Below are 18,282 nucleotides of genomic sequence, written 5' to 3'. Positions count from 1 at the left end.
CCGCTCACTAATCTGCTGAGCCAGCGCTCCGACAACAGACGGATAAACCAAGACCAAACCAAAAATAGCTGCTTGTTGACAGTCTGGGACACTCCATCAGATAAAAGCCCATGTTAACTTAAAGCTCATACGGTGTGTGTGTGTGTATGTGTGTGTGTGTGACTTCATAAGGGTTTTTAGACTCCCATCAGGGCTGGGCAGTGTTTACTATACAACAAAGCTGAGAACACATTTACAATTCACCTCAGTTCTCTTTACTCAAAGCTGATTTTTTATAAATCCTGATGTGTGCGTGGAAAATTACGTTCACATTTCATCGCATTTTTGTGCGTACACAACGTTTATACATAAATGAAGAATACAGAATTTTAACATTTAATGTTAGTTGACTTAAAATTCATACTGCTTTAATTTAATGAACTATAAAGTGCAAGTATGTGTATAGCTTAATATATCCCACATGAAAAATACTTAAGTATACTACAGTATTAACTATAATAAACTGTAGCAAATTGCAGCATACTGTGGTATTCTGTAGTATAAACTATAGTAAGTTGATTAACCGCGGCAAATTCTGTAGTATTAACTATAGTAAATGGAAAAACTTCAGTAAATCACAGAGATATACAGAGATATTTTAGTACTAACAATAATAAATGAATAAACCGTGGTATACTGCCATATACTGTGGCACTTGTACTAACTAGAGCAAATGGGTAAACCGCAGTAAATCGCCTTATGCTGTGGTATTCTTTAGTAACAGCTATAGCAAATGGATAAACTGTGGTAAACCGTAGTATACTGTGGTATTCTGAAGCATTAGCTACAGAAGACAGATAAAGCGCGGCAAACTGCACGATAGCGTGTTATTCCGCAGCAGAAGACATAGCAAAATCGACAAACCGTGGTAAATAGCAATATACCGTGACAATCCGTAGTACTAACAAAGTAAATAGATAAACAACTGTACATCGCAGTATACTTTGGTATTCTGTAGTACTAACTATAGCAAATGGATAAATCGTAATAAACCGCAGTATACTGTGGTATTCTGTAGCACCAGCTTATAGCAAATTGATCAACTATGCCGTGGTATTCTGTAGCACGAAGTATAGCAAGCCGATAAACCGTGGCAAATAGCAGTATACCGTGGCATTCTGTAGTACTAACTAAAGTAAATAGATAAACAGCTGTAAATCGTAGTATACTGTGGTATTCCGTAGTACTAACTACAGTAGATGGATAAACGGCGGTATATCACGGTGTGCTGCTGTATTCTGTAGTATTGCCTATAGTAGTTGGATTAACCGTGGTAAATTGTAGTATATTATAGTATACTATGGTATTCTGTAGCATTAGCCGCTGCACAGCAAACTGTAGAAAATAGTGTTGTGCACAATAGTATTTACTAAAGTAATCTGACATATACACAATAGTATGCTATAGTATTCGGTAGTATTTAATCTTACCAAGTAAATACTGTACTGTACTGTAATTTTAAGTACAATATATTATCTGTAATATACTATAGTATTTTTTCACGTGGGACTATTTAATCAATTGTTTTGTCATTTTCATGAAGCTGATCTCAGTTCATGGTAGTGATTTCTGTCATTTTGATCAGTTTACATTAAAGCACATGTTACATCAGCACGCTCGTCTCTTTTGCCTGTTATGACAGAATCCGTGCCGATTGATTTGCTTCGTACCTCGTTGAGATAAGAGGGACAGTAAACCAGCATTGCTTCCACCCGAGATCAAAGTCATCGAGCGCAGGAGACATGCGCTTTGAGCGAGAAGTCGTTGCCGCAATCAAATCCTATTGACTTTCCGCTCTCTAAAAACAGAAGAGAGATAAATGAAGAGAGAGGAGATTACGGGAGCGGCCTGTTACCAAGAGGCGGATTTATCTCTGTTTCCTGGTAGGGCTTGTAATCATTGGCTCAGACTTATCAGTAATGACTTGACGTTAGTCACTCTTCTCTACTGTTTAACAGACTCTGGACTTTGACCAGTTTTACTCGCGTACATCAATGTGTCTGGAAGCCTGTTTCACAGAGAGCAGGGTTGTGTTGTGCTGCCAGGTGCATCATGGGAAGTTTGGGTTTGGCCTGAAGTGTTGTTACGATGGCAACACAATGTTTAAAATGAATTTGTGTAACTGAAGGTAAAACAATTACAGCTGCAGTGAGGGTAAAATGATAGTGTGTTAGTTACTCACAGAGGAGGAAAAACTCATTTTTATTCTTCCAACACTTGGCCAAACCCTCAGTTTTGAATTGCGTATTATGAAGAATAAAACCTCCTGAAACGTGGATGATAGAAAGTCTTTTTCCCCAGACGCTCAACACATATTATATTCCTGCCATGTGTTTTCTTACAGGTTTGAGCTTATTCAACATACTGCACCGTTTGTTTGGTAACATGAGAAAACTTCAGAGAGAGATTGAGCTATTCCTCATCCTCAGCTATTCACCTTGGCTTCGGTTGTTTGGATAGTTTTAGTTTTTCCGAGCTTCAGTTCTTCGAAGATCCTTTCAGTAATAAAAGTGAAAGTCTCTCACATATTCCACACGTACAGTTGTGAAAGCACGTGAATGTAAGCTTGCATCTCGATGGGACACTTCAGTGTCATGATGAAAGCGTTTCCACAGAGCTGTTTTCTTTTTCCACTGGGGATGTTTATCTGAAATAGAGAATGAGATATGACTGAAGTCCTGCAGAGCAGTAACTCACATTACATACGCAAAGCAGCGTGGGAAAACTGGGGTTAAACAGAGCACAGCGAAACATGGAACATCCATCTGCTTTGTGTCAACTGGACCCAACGGTCCGACGTAAACCAAAACATCTACGATGAGGAAGATGTTAGGAAAATAATCTCACATTAAATGGTTTCAATATTTTTGGTGTAAACTAATAAAGTTTGTACTAATACAGACTCGGAACGTATTAATGCAAGCCATTTTTACCATTACCAAAAAATCCAATCGTTTCTTTAAATGTACAAGAGCTTCATGAAGTATCCATGATAATCTTCCTGCATTTATTTACATTCCTGACACATAATGGAAAGTTTAAGGAGTTTAAATTCAACCCAGTCAGACATTCGATGCGTGCATAAAACTTTTTTTTATTCATATTTTGAATTAGATTTTATTTTCAAATTGTTGGTTTTCGTGTTTTTATTTAATCATGTGCTTTTGTATTATTATTTTTAAATATTGCTACATAGATTTACAGTATTTTTATTTCAGTTATAGTAGATTTTATTTATTCGTATAGTCAATTATTGTGGTGCCTCAATTTTTTTCAGTTTATTGCTAAGGCAACTTTTCTCATTTTTGCTTAAAGTTTTTTCAAATCAACGGAAATGTATGCCATTAGTTTAGTTGATTTCAACGAACAGAAATCTTTTAATAGTTTTTGTTTTAGTAAACCCTGGTCATATTTTGCAACCAAACTGGACTCGGAGCAAATAAAATGTGTGAACGAGAGATGCTGTTGGCAAGTTCAGAGCAGATCTGATTGATTTATTGATTATTAGACTGACTGACAGTCTTTTAGGCCTATTTAACCCTTTGCTTTCGTCTGCTTCTCTTTCAGGTCATGACGGAGCAACACATTAAAGAGAATCTTACTGAGCGATAACATTTAACTGCATGAGCACCGAGGTTTGTTGTTCAGATTCAGCATCACACCAATGAATGCCTGTGTGAGGGAACTGTACACTTTGTCTCTTTTACTACTGTATGTGTCTGACCTACGCTGTGTTATTGCAACACGCACATGACACCTAACCTACATTTTTCCGATAAATGTGGAGCCAAATAAGTGTTGAACTGTTAAACGGGTTTGTCGGCATTTGTTGACACGATGCTCCTCTTGCCAGTACTTGCTGCGTACGGCCCCGGGCGCCGTCCAGATAAACATCTACACCGTCTCTGTATCTCCCCTGTCAAGACAGTTTGGGGCTCGCCCCATTTAGTTGGAGTCACATTGTCGTTGTTGCGTAACTCGAGGGCAATGCGATGACACGGTCACGTCATAGCAGGTCAGATAATGTGCAGAGCGCTTAAAGTATCGCTACAAACCCTTCTTTTCAGTCTCAAGCAGTCTTATTTGGCTTCACAGCCGTGTTACTCTTTCACAATATAGTTCAGCGTAGCTTTAACAAGCTCAACAAAGTCAAACCGACACGCAACTCTTTTACCTCGCTTCCACAAATTGTCTTGACTCGTTGCCAGTGTTTGTTTGGTTTCACAACTCTTCCTTTGTTTGAAACACAACAACATCGGGTCAACTTCCTGGTACCGCCGAGAGCGGTTTGTTGACTGGGAGTTTACGAAGGTGACAGGCGGTTAAAGGAGAGTGTTATGAGAACCAGCACACGAGCGCATTCACACAAACGTCACATTCTCAGAAGTGCTCGCGTTTGTGTCGGGTCACACCCAGCGTCTGCTTTTGTTTTGGTGCATTCCTGCTCGCTTCATCATCCGCGTACAGTAATGCATTCTCATTCCTGCTTGGCAGCAGATCGCAGTGTATTCTTCGGCCGGAGTGTGGAAGCGCGCGCGCTAAAGGAAACGCGTACAGAAGGAAGTCTGAGCGGAGAGGCCACTGGCCACGCTGAGTATAAACCACCACTTCCCTCCGCGTCGTATGACACAGACCGTTGGTCACGCTGTGGTTTCTAACTGACTTGTTTATTTTCTCCCTCAAAGTTTCAGAGGTTGCAGTGAGACCATGAAGCACATGGTCCGTCTCATTCAAACACCGAGCGCTGCGCTTTTTAAATCATGACCAGAGAAAATCTTACAGGTCTGTTGTCATGACGAACAGAGAGAAATCAATACAACAAATAGAATGCAATTGACTCGTGCATACTTAGACGTTAAAGTGTAATGAAAGCACTTTACATGTGTGTAAGTTTGGATGTCAGATTTGAAATAACTGCGCACCCATATGGCTAATTCCGCTGTCTGACTAGATTTTGAGCGTGCGAAATTCGTTCGGACGGTGCAGCGAAAATGGACAGGAGCGATTCCTCCATCTTTTACATTTCTGTATCCAGAGGTCACGCTGTGACGTTTTGATCTTCTATTGGTCTCACGTGATGCGAATTTGCAGGTCAGAGTTGACCGAACTTGAACTTTGCTACGCAGCGAAATGCGACATGTGTCAAAGTCAAGTGTGACCGTGGCTATATTCTTATTATAGAGATGGGAGGGTCTGTAATACTTTCAATTGGAGATCTCGTAACGGCTAACAAAACCCATAGACATCCATTCAAAAAACTAGCATCCTGCGTTCCGCTGAAGCTAGGGCGTTAGCATTAGCCGTTACGCTTTTTTGCCTAATGCAGGCTTTCCTTTTAAAAGGGCTTTGGAAATATCTTGGGACGGGCTCGCGTTTCCGGTCCGACGCATTCGCATGCGTATGAATGGAAGTCAATGGAATGAAAAGTCAAGCGTGACCGCGGAATAATACTAAAACAGCCCCGTGTTTGTTTCATGTGTCGGTCACACGTCTGTTGATTACTTACAGTATTATGTAATTTTGTAATGTTAATAAGTGCTCATACAGAGTCATGTTTTAAATGACAGCGGGTGAATTTCTTATGGTCGTATACCATCATGTGTTAAAAAAGGAAGTTTTTTCATTGTGAATCTTCTTATTGGTTGAGACATCTTCCCTACGTGAAGAGTAGGGAGGTGTAAAATGAATGTAGATTGTAGAGGTAAAATAATGTGGATTTGGGTCAATCTGATGAGAAATGTTTGAGTTCATGTGGAGATCTTCTGACGGCACACTTGACAAATCCTTCTGAAACTCTACACTCAAAAAAAACTCACACGGACATTCTGTGGATGAATATAACTAGTTCATTTTAGATAAAGGAAAATAATATATACTGACAAACAGATGTTTTTTGTTTCATTGAAGAATGTCAAATTGTCCGGTTTGTACATATGATGAGAGGAGGGTTCCTTGGATTAATAAGTACAATTTGAGTTTATGCCCTAAACCCCATTGCAATCATTAGATGACCATAAATTGCTCGTTTCTGGTCAATGAAAACATTATATATTCAACAGATGTATTTTTGTTTCATTGGAGAATATGTAAACGTGACATATGTAATGATAGTAAACGTACTTGGATTAATGAGTAAAATTTGAGTTAGCATTCCACAAACGTGATTACATAAAGCTATAGCGATGCAATAATTTTGCGTGGAAATTTGCCATGTCATTAAATTACATTCAGCCGATGAGTCATTTTTTGAATGGAGACATTTGTGAGATTCCCGACTCTTTTTCTCAGGAGAAATATCTGAGACTTGAGCAAGAGTTTCCATTTGCTCTCCGTTTGATATCTGGGAGAAATAATTGAGACATTAAAAAGATCTCATCTGTGATTTTTCTCTCTATCTGGGAAGCTGAGCTATAGCGTCATTTGTAAAGTAAAGCGACAGTGCTTTAAAAGCATCTGAGCTATGGTAGTTTAGTTAGTAGTTTGGAGAAACTGGACGCATAACATGTAATTATCACCTTGGCTCTTTTGGTGGTCATCTGCTGCACGCGCAGCTGCCAGAGAAACTCTAGCTCGACCTTGACTGACGCTAACGTGGGCGGCACACGAGCGTCCTCACTCAATGACATTATTTTCATTCCAGCCGAGGAGACATAGCTGGCGTTGAATTCATCATGGCTTCAAACCGCGCAGTGAATACTTATGTAAGTTGCCGTATCAGTCTCCATGACGACCAGCTGCACAGAAGCACATGCCCGCCTCCCACGGCCTCCCTGAAGTGAGCTGTTTCCATGGCAACCGAGGGAATCGGAGCAGCATCCTTTTGATGATGCTCTTCAGAGATGGCACGCTTTGTAGGCACAGCACATCTTTCATGTGTCAGGATCTTGTGAAAGTGGGTTACGTAGGAGAAATCTACAGCTCCGGGCGTTGAACTGAGTGACAACACTCCCACATTTACTTGCTTTGCGCTGATTTACAGTGCATTCGCATGCTGGGATGGATTATTTCTGGTGAGCTGCACGTAGGAGCAAAGATGAATTACGTTCGCTGTAATTGTTATTTACACACGCTGTCTCCCAATTCACAAAATTATTTATGCAAATCAGGTAACGACCCAGAAATGTGTGGTTGTTATTTTTCTGAAGGTTATCTTGTGTCTGCAGTTGAAGGACTGACGCTAAATGCCAAACCCATTATTTATTGACAGTACAATACGCAGTAATGTCATTTATTACTTTTTAACTGAGGGTTGCAGGTCTGCAGAGGGAAAAACACTAATGCAAGTCATAACTGCAACTAACCATGTATTTGTGCATAGTTATCAAAGATCAAAGTCAGATAAACAACAATGTACACTTTGTGGATCTCAACCACAATAAGCACACTGTATAGTTTGTATTGAGCGCTGTGTGTTTTCCATCATTACTGATGAGCAACAGACATGTTATTTTTCTATTTGCGTATTTTAATGTTTGATTTTAAAAACATTTTTTGCTTCCATATCATAAGCCCTTTTGGTTCTGTGTTGAATCTCTGTTTTTAATCAATCTTTCCATCACTGTTGCGTTGTTTTCTCTCTTTACATCTCTAAAGGTAGATGTTTTGCTGGCGGCGTCTCGGTGTGATGTTGTGTTCCTCTGACAGGTTTTTGCCTGGAGGGCTGTATATCCCCCTCCTGACACACCAGCGACAGCCTGTTCATACAGTACACACGGAAGCATCCGTCATTTAATCTCCCTGCATCAGCACTGAGCGGTTTGTGGCTTTTGGAAGTCAGTTTTGTGTTGTGTAACTTCCTGCCAATGTGTAACTGTTACAGGGGCCCGATTCCTGACTGAAAGAAGATATCGACTGCTTCTGCCCTGCCTCTATGGACAGTTTCATCGGACGCGCGCCTGACCCCCAGTTAACTTCTGGTTTGTGTTTGGCTAGTGTCTAATAATAGATCTATTTATATTTTATTTAATTTATGTTAACATTCATTTGTATCATTATTTTACTGTATAATAATTGTATTAAAAACGATTTGTTGAATTTTGTTGTGTTCATTTTATTAAAGTCCCAGTGAAATTAAAAATTACGATGTCTTATTTTCTCATGAAATATTGCAGCGTTTATTGTAAATAGTTGATCAATGTGGCTCATTCTCTTTTCAAAATTCGTGTGCCCTCATAATCTTCAGTTAAAATCTGAAAATGCACTTCCTTCCTGTAATGACGAACCATCTTAAATGACGTATGTTAGACGGCTTGGGCGGAGCATCCGTTAACTCCTCCCCTTCAACTGTCAGTCTGCTGCCAGTTCCATTTCAAAATGCAACGGCTGTTTTTATACATCTAATCAAATCGCAGAGAAGGACGAAAGCCACGCCCACAATTTTGGTAATGCGTCAAGATACGGAAGTAAAAACTATCGCAACTTTTGGTTCACACAGACTTTAAATAAACAATTTGTTGAATGGGTAGTTTGGTCGCATTTAAAGAAAGCGTATGGTACATTGACATCTAGCGGTTGAGCTTGGTATCGCAGTCTAAAGTCAAAATATTGGAGAGACAAGTTTAGCCAAGTAACGGTTCTTTTGCTTGTTATCAGAAATATTGTCTGTTATTGTCTGTTATAGTCTAATGGTTATAGGCCTAATGGTTAGAGAGTCGGACTCGTGACCTGAAGGTTGCCGGTTGGATCCTCAGGGCCGGCGGGTAACGACTGAGGTGCCCTTGAGCAAGGCACCTTACCCCTACTTGCTCCCCGGGCGCTGCAGTTATAGCTGCCCACTGCTCCGGGTGTACGTGTGGTCACCACTTGCTATGCGTGTGTTCACTACTCTCTGGATGGGTTAAATGTAGAGGTCACATTTCGGGTATGGGTCACCATATCTGACTAATAGGTCACTTTCACTTTTCACTTTTTTCACTTTCACTTTAATCTACAGGCACTCTATTGTTTGTGAATGTGTTCCGGAAGTCAAGTTAGGGTCACAAAAGTGTGCATGCCGATAACGTTTGTTTATGTTGTTAAGATAAAACTGTCTATACCTGAGATAAAAAATTGTTTTAGTAAGCTTATTGTAGAGAAATCTTATGAAATTTGAAAAACATTGTTTTAACATAACAATTCTGCTTTCATTTGCTTTTTAATTTGTCTTGACTTCAAACAGTAAAGATATAACCGCAGAGATTTTCACAAAGAAATATAACAATCTTACAATACGTGAGAATGTGTTGCTTTGTGTTTTATACGCATTGCCTCAAAATGACAGGTTTTTGAACTACACTCACTTTTTAATGTTGAGTTAGCAAACGCTTCCTTTTGTTGTTTTGTGTTAGTTTAGCGATTATAATGTTTTGGTCTGCACAACAACACATTGATATTTACACATGTTGTGTATAACTACAATTGTAGATGCACAGTAAATCTCACGATGCCCTTACCGTGTCTACACCGGGCACGACACGACAAATGACAATAGAACACATTAGAACACATTATTATTTACAATTTTGTCCACCATTAAGACCAAGGCATTTGTCGTGTCGTTGCGTTCACGTCTGGTGTGGACAGGTTGTTTGACTGTTCCAATATGGCGGACGACTTACAAATAGCGGCCTATTGAAACAGCTGCAAATGAAGCATTTGTGTGTGTGTGTGTATCTATGTTCTTTATCTGTGCTAAGGCAACAGCAGACAAAACATCTCTTTTAGTTCATTGGTCACAGTGAAATTTCAAAAATTCATGTCAAATTTGGATGTCTTTCTCATGCAGTACTGTGTTGGGTTCAGTACGGCAGAAAATAGCCCTGACGGACATGAAAGCTATGAGACGGGTGATCCCCCATGAGTCAGTCGCACACGCACTCTTCATCTTCATCTCATGTTCTCCTCATCATCACATCTGAAGCATGCATTAAATGTGTTTGATGTGATTTTGGAGGTCAGCTGGTATATTTCACTCTCTTCTTTCATTGCAAGGGGGAATTTGGAAGCTCAGAGAGTGTAAGTGGGTCACAAGACGCTGGCACGTCCACAGCTTTATATAACGGGCTTCGCTCAGAGAGCTTGATTCGAGAGCTTTGTTTTCCACCCAGGGGAAGTTCTGCGAGTTTCATTTTTAAAACGCAGAAGCTGCTCTTAACTGCTTTACTGATGCACATAATATGTCTTGTTATATGAATACTTTAATCATTCTTACATGTTTTCATCTATTGAACTTCAATTCCAACTCATTTAAGTAGAATTCAATTAAAGTCAATTAAAGTAGGTTAAAATCTTTTGCAAACATGCGTACTGCCTCGTGATAATGACTGTTTGGACAAATATCAGTAAGTAACTTTTTTTGTTTGTTTTATTAGGTTTCTGTTTTAATATCTCACCTCTTCTATTCTGGAGATGACTAATGTTAATGTTGTGACCTTTCACATCTCATCAGCTCTGTAAACGACAGACATCCTTCAGAAAGTCCTCGCAGGGAGTTTTTGCTTAAATGATAAAATGACGAAAGGTTACACGTTAATGTGAAATCATTTTCAACACCGCACCTTCATCCGTCAGTTTCTGTCCTTTATCTGATAGAAGTTTAACTTTTAGAAGCGTCAAAGACAATACTGATGAGTATCACTTATTCGTCTCTTAATTTTACTGTATTTTAACGCAACTATTATTTTCTTAGAATTTGTGAGTTTTTAGCCGCATCTTGGTTGTTTCTCCCAAACAAAAATAGAAACAGTTGAGACATTTGCTGATGAAAAGAGTAAAGTGTAGAGCTACAGTCTAGATGCAATGTGATTTTATTGACAGATATTTGGGTGTTAATTCCAGACTGTTGCTTTTATGAGCATCGTGTGAGATGTTGTTGAGATTTCTTTAAAAAAAATTGAGAAACTGATTGTTTGCTCTCCATCAAATCTTATTGCTTCTTGAGAAAATTGTGTCTTTTTTTAAAACTTGTTATCTGTGCATTTGTGTGTGTTGTGATGTTGTGATGTCTGTTTTTCAGATGCTGTGTTATCACTGCTGTTTGATGTGGCTCATTGCTTCAGCATGTAAGCAGATCAAAAACACATCATTGCACTTTCAAAAGTGAAGATGATAAACAGGTCGGGGAGTTCCCACCATTGAGCCGGATAATTGACGTCTATTTACAGTTTTTTCTGAGGCCGGTTTGCTAGCAGATGAGATTACGGGCTCGGCGGGGTGCGTGGACTGACTCGCTGGAGAAGCGGATGTGATTGAGGATAGATCTCCGTTTACTTCGCTCCATGTGGCACACGGTAAATGAGTTTCTCCTGCGAAACAAATGCCAGCTTTGCACAGAATCGAGGACACGGTTGTTGTCTGGATCATATTCTCTGTTAGCCTGTGTAGATTTTGTTTGTAGTGTCTAAGAATGATGGCATGATGTCACACACCCGTCCATTTGTCGAGCTTCTACCAAATAACAAATACATTTTCCTCTACTTTTTAAAAATGCATTGCCCCATTTAGTTTATATTTGCACCGTTACATTGTCCAGAATTCATTCCTTCATTTCCAATTTCTCGATATGTCCATAAAAGCATGTAACATGTCGCAGTGTTGTTTCATCACATCGAAAATTATTGATGACACGTGATTTTGTCATTGTGATTGAATGTATGATTTTGTCACTGTTTGGCACTTACATCATCATGTTGGGTGTGTGACATGACACGTGGAGAAGCTCAGACATGACAGGAATGAACACGCTGTCACATTTGAAACATGCTGGGATTTCTGGACGGATTCAGCAGTGCGATCACAGGTGAAGTTCACTCTCGCACACGAGTTTACATTGTTCTTGTTTACATTGTTCTTATATGCATTCTTTTATTTTATTCAATAAATGTATGCCAGCGGTTGTTGACTGGTGCACAGATTGAGTTACACTTTTTTTGTCATAATTTCGTACAAAAAATGTTTTGAAAAATGAAAAACTCACACAAATACAATGCAATGAAACACAAGAAACAGCTCACATTACTAATAATAACCTACATTTCATAACATAACGTCAACTCGAAGTTTACTTTGACCCACTGGTTTTTGACTCTGGACAACAAAACCAGTCAATTTTTTGAAATCGAGATTTTCCCATCATATGAAAGCTGAATAAATAAGCGTTCCATTGATATGTGTTTTGTTAGGATAGGACGATGGTTGGGCGAGATCCAAGTATTTGAAAATCTGGAATCTGAGGGTGCAAAAAAAATCAAAATATTAAGAAAAATCGCCTTTAAAGTTGTCCAAATGAAGTCCTTTGCATTTTACTGACAAAAATAAAGTTTCGATTTCACGACTGATGAACAAAAGATTTCTGTGATGAACAAATAATATATGAGAAGCTGTTTGCAGTACTTCTGCAGATCCGCATCCTTCTTACAGACTTCACAGAGACATGCAACCCATTCTCATCAACTGCGTAGAAATAACATGCGCCGTGTAATACGTACGCCAAAGTTCAATTTGCGTGCATGCAATACGCCTATTTTTGCATGCATATTATACAAAACGGTATTTTTTCTGTGTTTTCTCTCCATGTACTTTTCAACACCGAGGTGCACGCTGACACTGGCGTATCATATGCACGCAAAATTGAACGTTGGTGTACGTATTACACGATATTGCAACAGCGTGTTATTTATACGCAGATCAATGAGAACGGGTCGAGACATCAGTCCTGACCCACACTTCAAGATAACAGGATTAAGAAAGAGATGGAGGAGAGAAGGAAGAAATAGAAGATTGATATAGAAGCCTTCAACCACGTCCTAAATCCAACATTGACCCCAAACCTAATCCTACAATCTGATTGGTTGAAATGCTGTTCCAGGACCAACAATGTGTTTGTTGTGGAAGTGATGTGCTAATGCTTTTCAAAATGATCGACAATTCCTGCAGATGATAAAAGGAACAGCTCAAAACTCTCATTTAAACAGTCATGATAGGGTGTGTTGGCTTGCGCGTTTGTATCTTTTGCATGTGTGTGTGTGCGGCATGTTCAGAGTTCACTGAACTCGAGAGTATTTTTGTTCTGGTGTTGTTCTTGTAAAAGCAGGCCGGCTGCCACATGCTGTCTCTCAACCCTGCCCACAGAATGGGATGATGGGTCTCTGAATGCTGTGAGTCAGCACACGTCCCACCCTCTTACACTCTTAACTCTTTCCTACCTCCGCATTCTCATTACCGTCACACTTCAGATGCGAAAATGGCTTTTTCTATTGCAAACATTCACCTGCATTGTGGTTGTGTCTAGTGGTGTAGCCATGACAATCACGTTACAATATTTTCAGAAAAACATTTAAGATGTTTAGTCCGGGTTAAGAGTAAACCATTTACACCCGTCTGAATGATTTAACATGGTGTCTGAAGTTCTTGAAGGGGTGACCTCGTGTGTGTTTTCAGTGTTCGGCCTCAGAAAGAGAAGCAAGCTGAAGGAGAGAATGTAGGTCACATTCCTGAGCTAAAAGCTTTCCGTGCATGAGCAAACACAACACAATCACAGCAGGATTTCCGCCATTCCATTGCAAGGCCGTCGACCTATTACATTTCCCCTGCGGTAGCCCCCCAAAGAGAAATCCCCTCTCACCCCCTCCCCAGCGAGCAAAATCGAAGCAGCCCGCCGAGTGTGCATTCTACGTGAGTCGACGTGTGCGTGTTAGAGACCTGACGTCCTGGTTTTCATATATCCCATATTCAACTCTTAAACTCATAGGCTTGAATCTTTGAAATTGAATGTTCTTAATAAAAAATATTTATCTCACGTGACTGTTCCGTTTCGTCTACAATGTCGCATGCGTATACTTGACTTAATGCAGATTATTCGAAAATAAAGGCGATTGGGTTGTCTTCTTTTTTTATGTGATGTGAAGTTATGATAATCAAATTATAAATCTTAGTTTAAATAACATAAAACACATAGAATTAATGCTAAAACTTTAACTGAATTTGCTGCAGTTAAAAAAAGTACAGATTAAAACATTTTAGTTGAATGAACTATAAAACTAGTTGAGCAAACATACTTTCTAATGTTTGAGTCAAGTTTGGGCCAACTAAAAAATAACAATTCAAGTAACACTTTGGAGACCGAAATTGAGTGAACGTAAAATGAGTTACTAAATAATAATTAGTTGAAACAACTTGAACTTTTTTACAGTGTACTAGTATTACCTCCTTATCTATATTATTTTCTTTTTTTTCAAAAAGCCAACCAGCTCTAAATTTCTCTCTACAGTGTATGTGACTTGAATTTACTGTCACTCCATATGTTAATTGTCTATAGTGTACCTTAAAAACAAACAAAGCCGGACTATTAAAGTAAACATTAAAAGGTAAAGAGTATTGAAAAAACAAACAAATTAACTTTTTGTATGCATTAAATACGGCACATTTTTCAAACAGAGAACCCACAATGCATTGTGTTTACCATGACCTTTCATTTCCAGCTTGACAATTAAACCATTAATATTTTCTGCTTTGATTGTAACACTTTAAGTTATTTGCTCATGTAATAATTTCTCCTCCCCGCCCAACCCATCATGAGTGTGTTACTGTTGAAATCTCACAGAGTGATGTCTCATACTTCACATGCTGTTTGTAATTCTCTTTCTCTCCCATCTGTGTTCAAGTGCAGCTGCAGTACAATAAGCATGCGCGGGTGTTGCGTCTGGACACGTCCGGGGCTCAAATGATCCCCCCGCACCCGTGTAATAAACCGTCACCATCCTGTCACTGCTTATCTCCGTCCTCCCGCCCTCTGGAGACGCAGCCGTGCCCCGATCTGAGGCCAGAAAAAACGCAGGAGTCAAAACAGAGCTGTGATTCACAGTGGAGATAGAAGCCATCATCATCATGCGGTCCAGCTGCTTCCTGGAATTAATGCTGTGGTGTGTGTGTGCGTGTGTGTGTGTGCGTGTGTGTGTGTGAAAGCTTGAGCAACCGCTCTTTTGACTCACATTAGCTGGATGAAACAGGATTTGACTTTTCCTCTTTTCTTTAATGGTGTCAGTTGTGCTCACAATGATCCAAGTCAGATCCAAACATGAATTGCATATTTCCCCGTAGGGAAGAAAAATGGCAACATCTCTCAACTCAAATATTTTCCTTGTACAGTTTTAACATACAGTGCACACATTTGAACACTAAAAACGTTCATTCAATAAATTTGTTCAGCCTTGAGGATGTTAGTGCTCACATGTTTTGTTTCAGTATGTTCATTAATGGCTGGAATACACTACAAGTGTACAAGTTTAAACTACTGTACACATCATACACTTGCAGACGTTGTGAAAGTTTCAGATAGAAACACACTAACTGATCAAATCTGCAGACTGGCACAGACTTTCTGCAACAAGTCCAGACTGAAAATCTGGGCAAAATCTGAGCAAAAGTCTTGTAGTGTATTTAGCCTTAAGTCTCAGACGTTCAGTTACTGTAAAATTGTTCAGGCGAAATAAGCAAACAGTAAATGTTGAAACACACGAAGAGTAAGGAGGTGTAAATGAATGTAGATTGTAGAGGTCAAATAATCTGGATGTGATGGGAAATGTTTGAGTTCATATCGAGATCTTTAGTAATATTTACTTTTGATTGCAGACTTGACAAATCTAAGCTCAGTTTGACACATTGTTGACATCTCTTCTCAAACTCTATGACATTTGTGACAATTGTGACTCTCAGGAGAAATATCTGAGACGCAGATGAGACTTCAACAAAAGTTTGCATTTGCTCTCCATTTATGTGTTCCTGGTTGATTGATGTCAATCCTTTGTTAAATATATATCTGTTACAATGTGTGTGTGTATATATATATATATGTGTGTGTGTGTTTATGGGGTCATCTTTAAATATCTCAATCTATTGTATAGGAATAAAAAATCACAAAAATTAATTTAAAAGTATATTCTTGCTGTACTTATGAATCTGAGACAATGAAATCATGACATTAAAAAACAAAACTCTAATAATGTATTCTGAGCTTTTAAAGACACAGAATTTTCCCTTTTGAGGTCAAAAGTGATTGTTTAATCTCAAATAGTCGTTGTGTGACATCATGTGAAGATTTATTGTGTTTCTTAGTGACAGAATCCGCTAACACGGCGACCGCTTGACAACGTGCTTACAGCGAACACATCTGTGAATTTAGCCAAAGGATTTGATTGTTTCTCAGTGGATGGCTGAAGAGGACGGGGCGGTTTAGTCTGTAGGCTGCCGTGTGCCCTTAACCTACTTTAAATAGTGTGTCAACTAATACGTCTCTCAGGCGTTTCCCGTCTGAACAATGACACCGGAGCGCAGAAGAATAGAGAGCGAGACAAACATCCCCCTTCGAGCGGCTGCCGAGCTTAATTTAGGAAACCGTGTCAATGTGAACCCTTGTCACACGGCAGTCTCAGAATAGCCACCGTTCCCTTGGTAGCCATTTTTTTTCCTTTTCTTTCTCGTTTGATAGCAAGGATTGCTGTGTGAGGACGCCATGATGTGCTCGACCTGATTTTGCCAAGTGGTTGATGTCCTCAGGGCAAGATATTTTGTTGACCTAAGGACAACATTTTTATAAATAAAACCTAAACCCACACCAAACCCCAACCCTAGCCATAACTTACCCCTAAAATAAGAGGGAAATGATGAGTGAAAAACTATGGTCTAGAAGCCCCTAATCCTGGTTGGAACATTAAACTTAAAATAAACTGCAAACATATTTCTGAAATCTGATGTTGACATCAACATGATGTTGCCCTAAGGACATCAACCAGCCCCATGATGTTGCGATGGATCTTCAGACGGATGAGGGAAATGAGCACGCTAAACCCATGGAAAACTCCTAGATTGAATAAAAAAGAATACTTCTACTAACAGTAGAGCATGCAAACGTGTCAGTGTTGGTTTATTGAATACATTTGATTTATTGTGGTGGAAAAACCATCTGCTCTGTGAGTCTGATGCCAGGCAATGATGAGGTGATGTTTGGAAACCGTTTGATGTCGCTTTAGACTAGAACTGGCCTGCATTTAAAGGGGTGATTGGACACGATTTCATGTTTAGCTTTTGATTTAGTGTGCTATCTAAATCATACGCTTGTGGTATTCAGCCAATCACAAACGCACTTCTCAACGGCCAATCAGAGCCGCTGCGCTTTCCAGAGCAATGAGTTTTGGAAAGGCGTGTCATGGAGGAGCTACAATAATGTACGGTGTGTGAACATTTTAAATGTGTAAATACATTGAATTGCACCAAAAACAAAAGTTAATAAGGTTTTTAATCATGTCATATCGCCCCTTTAACACCCTAGATAGCATGTAAACATCCGTTTCAGCCATGTTTACCAGCGCTTTTATTAACGAAGCAATCGCAAATGAGTGACTTCAGATTACTTGGCTTAAAACTTTTAGTTGAAAATAAACGGGATATAACAACACAATGTCATGGCAAATCATAACTAGATGTCAAATTGCTTTGAGTTTAATTTTACGTTATTTGTACGTTATGGTATTTGGTTTTGTGCCAAAATAGTTGCCGTAAAATAGTTGTGAATTCTTTCAAGATCAGACCTGATGTCCACAAACACAACGCATACATTTTACTTTTGTTGTTGAGTTTGGCCGTCAAATGTGTACTTTTAATTTCGGATGGAGAAAAAGGTCTGATTACAAAGTCTACGCTCATTTACTTTTCTGTGTGACTACTAAACCCTCAAAGTGTAAAATGTTAAAGATGTGAAGCATTGTGTACGAGCTGACGACAGTTCATGATTCATATATTCATCACTGACGCCGATCTTGACACATCGACTGTAATACTTCAGCACTTCCAAAACAACCATTTCCATCTCTGTTTTATCTGAAAGCACATTCATTTATTTATGTTTTGATCACATTGATCACATTATGCAATTAGTTTTGTAAACGCATGTATTGTGAAACGAGAGGTGTGATGATGTTCTCTGTTCTGTCAGGTTACATCATGAAGTCGGGCTGGCTTTGGAAATCTCAAAAGCTTTTGAGACACAGCGAGCGAGGCGGAACGACAGGAGAATGGCCTCATTCCAGAGGCGCCGGCGTTTGAAGAGCGGACGCTCCTTTACTAAATAATTGAGTGGAGAAATGAAAGTTGAGTTGTTGTCACGAGGCTCCTGGGGAGCGAGAGGAGGAGGCTGGTCCCGTCTGCAAATGAATAAAGTGTGACTCATTTCCTGGCTGGAGAAACCCTTCATCTAATGCTTTTTCTTCCAAG

The 18,282-nt window shown here is 39.4% G+C and overlaps 1 long non-coding RNA gene across 2 annotated transcripts; it reads left to right on the top strand.

Annotated features, from left to right (window-relative positions):
- Positions 1–9,962: 9,962 nt before the first annotated feature.
- LOC130558776 (uncharacterized) lies at positions 9,963–17,992 on the top strand. Of its 2 annotated transcripts, none has more exons than XR_008963494.1 (4): positions 9,963–10,358; positions 11,033–11,078; positions 11,181–11,306; positions 11,740–17,992. It is a non-coding gene; the product is annotated as an uncharacterized LOC130558776 (long non-coding RNA). The 2 variants fall into 2 exon arrangements; XR_008963493.1 differs by having other exon boundaries at positions 11,735–17,992.
- The last annotated feature ends 290 nt before the right edge of the window (positions 17,993–18,282 follow it).

The sequence above is a fragment of the Triplophysa rosa genome, linkage group LG9 (assembly GCF_024868665.1).
Source record: "Triplophysa rosa linkage group LG9, Trosa_1v2, whole genome shotgun sequence".
Taxonomy (NCBI): Eukaryota; Metazoa; Chordata; class Actinopteri; order Cypriniformes; family Nemacheilidae; genus Triplophysa; species Triplophysa rosa.
Note: the sequence above shows the minus strand (reverse complement) of the source record. Positions and strands in the feature narration are given on the sequence as shown.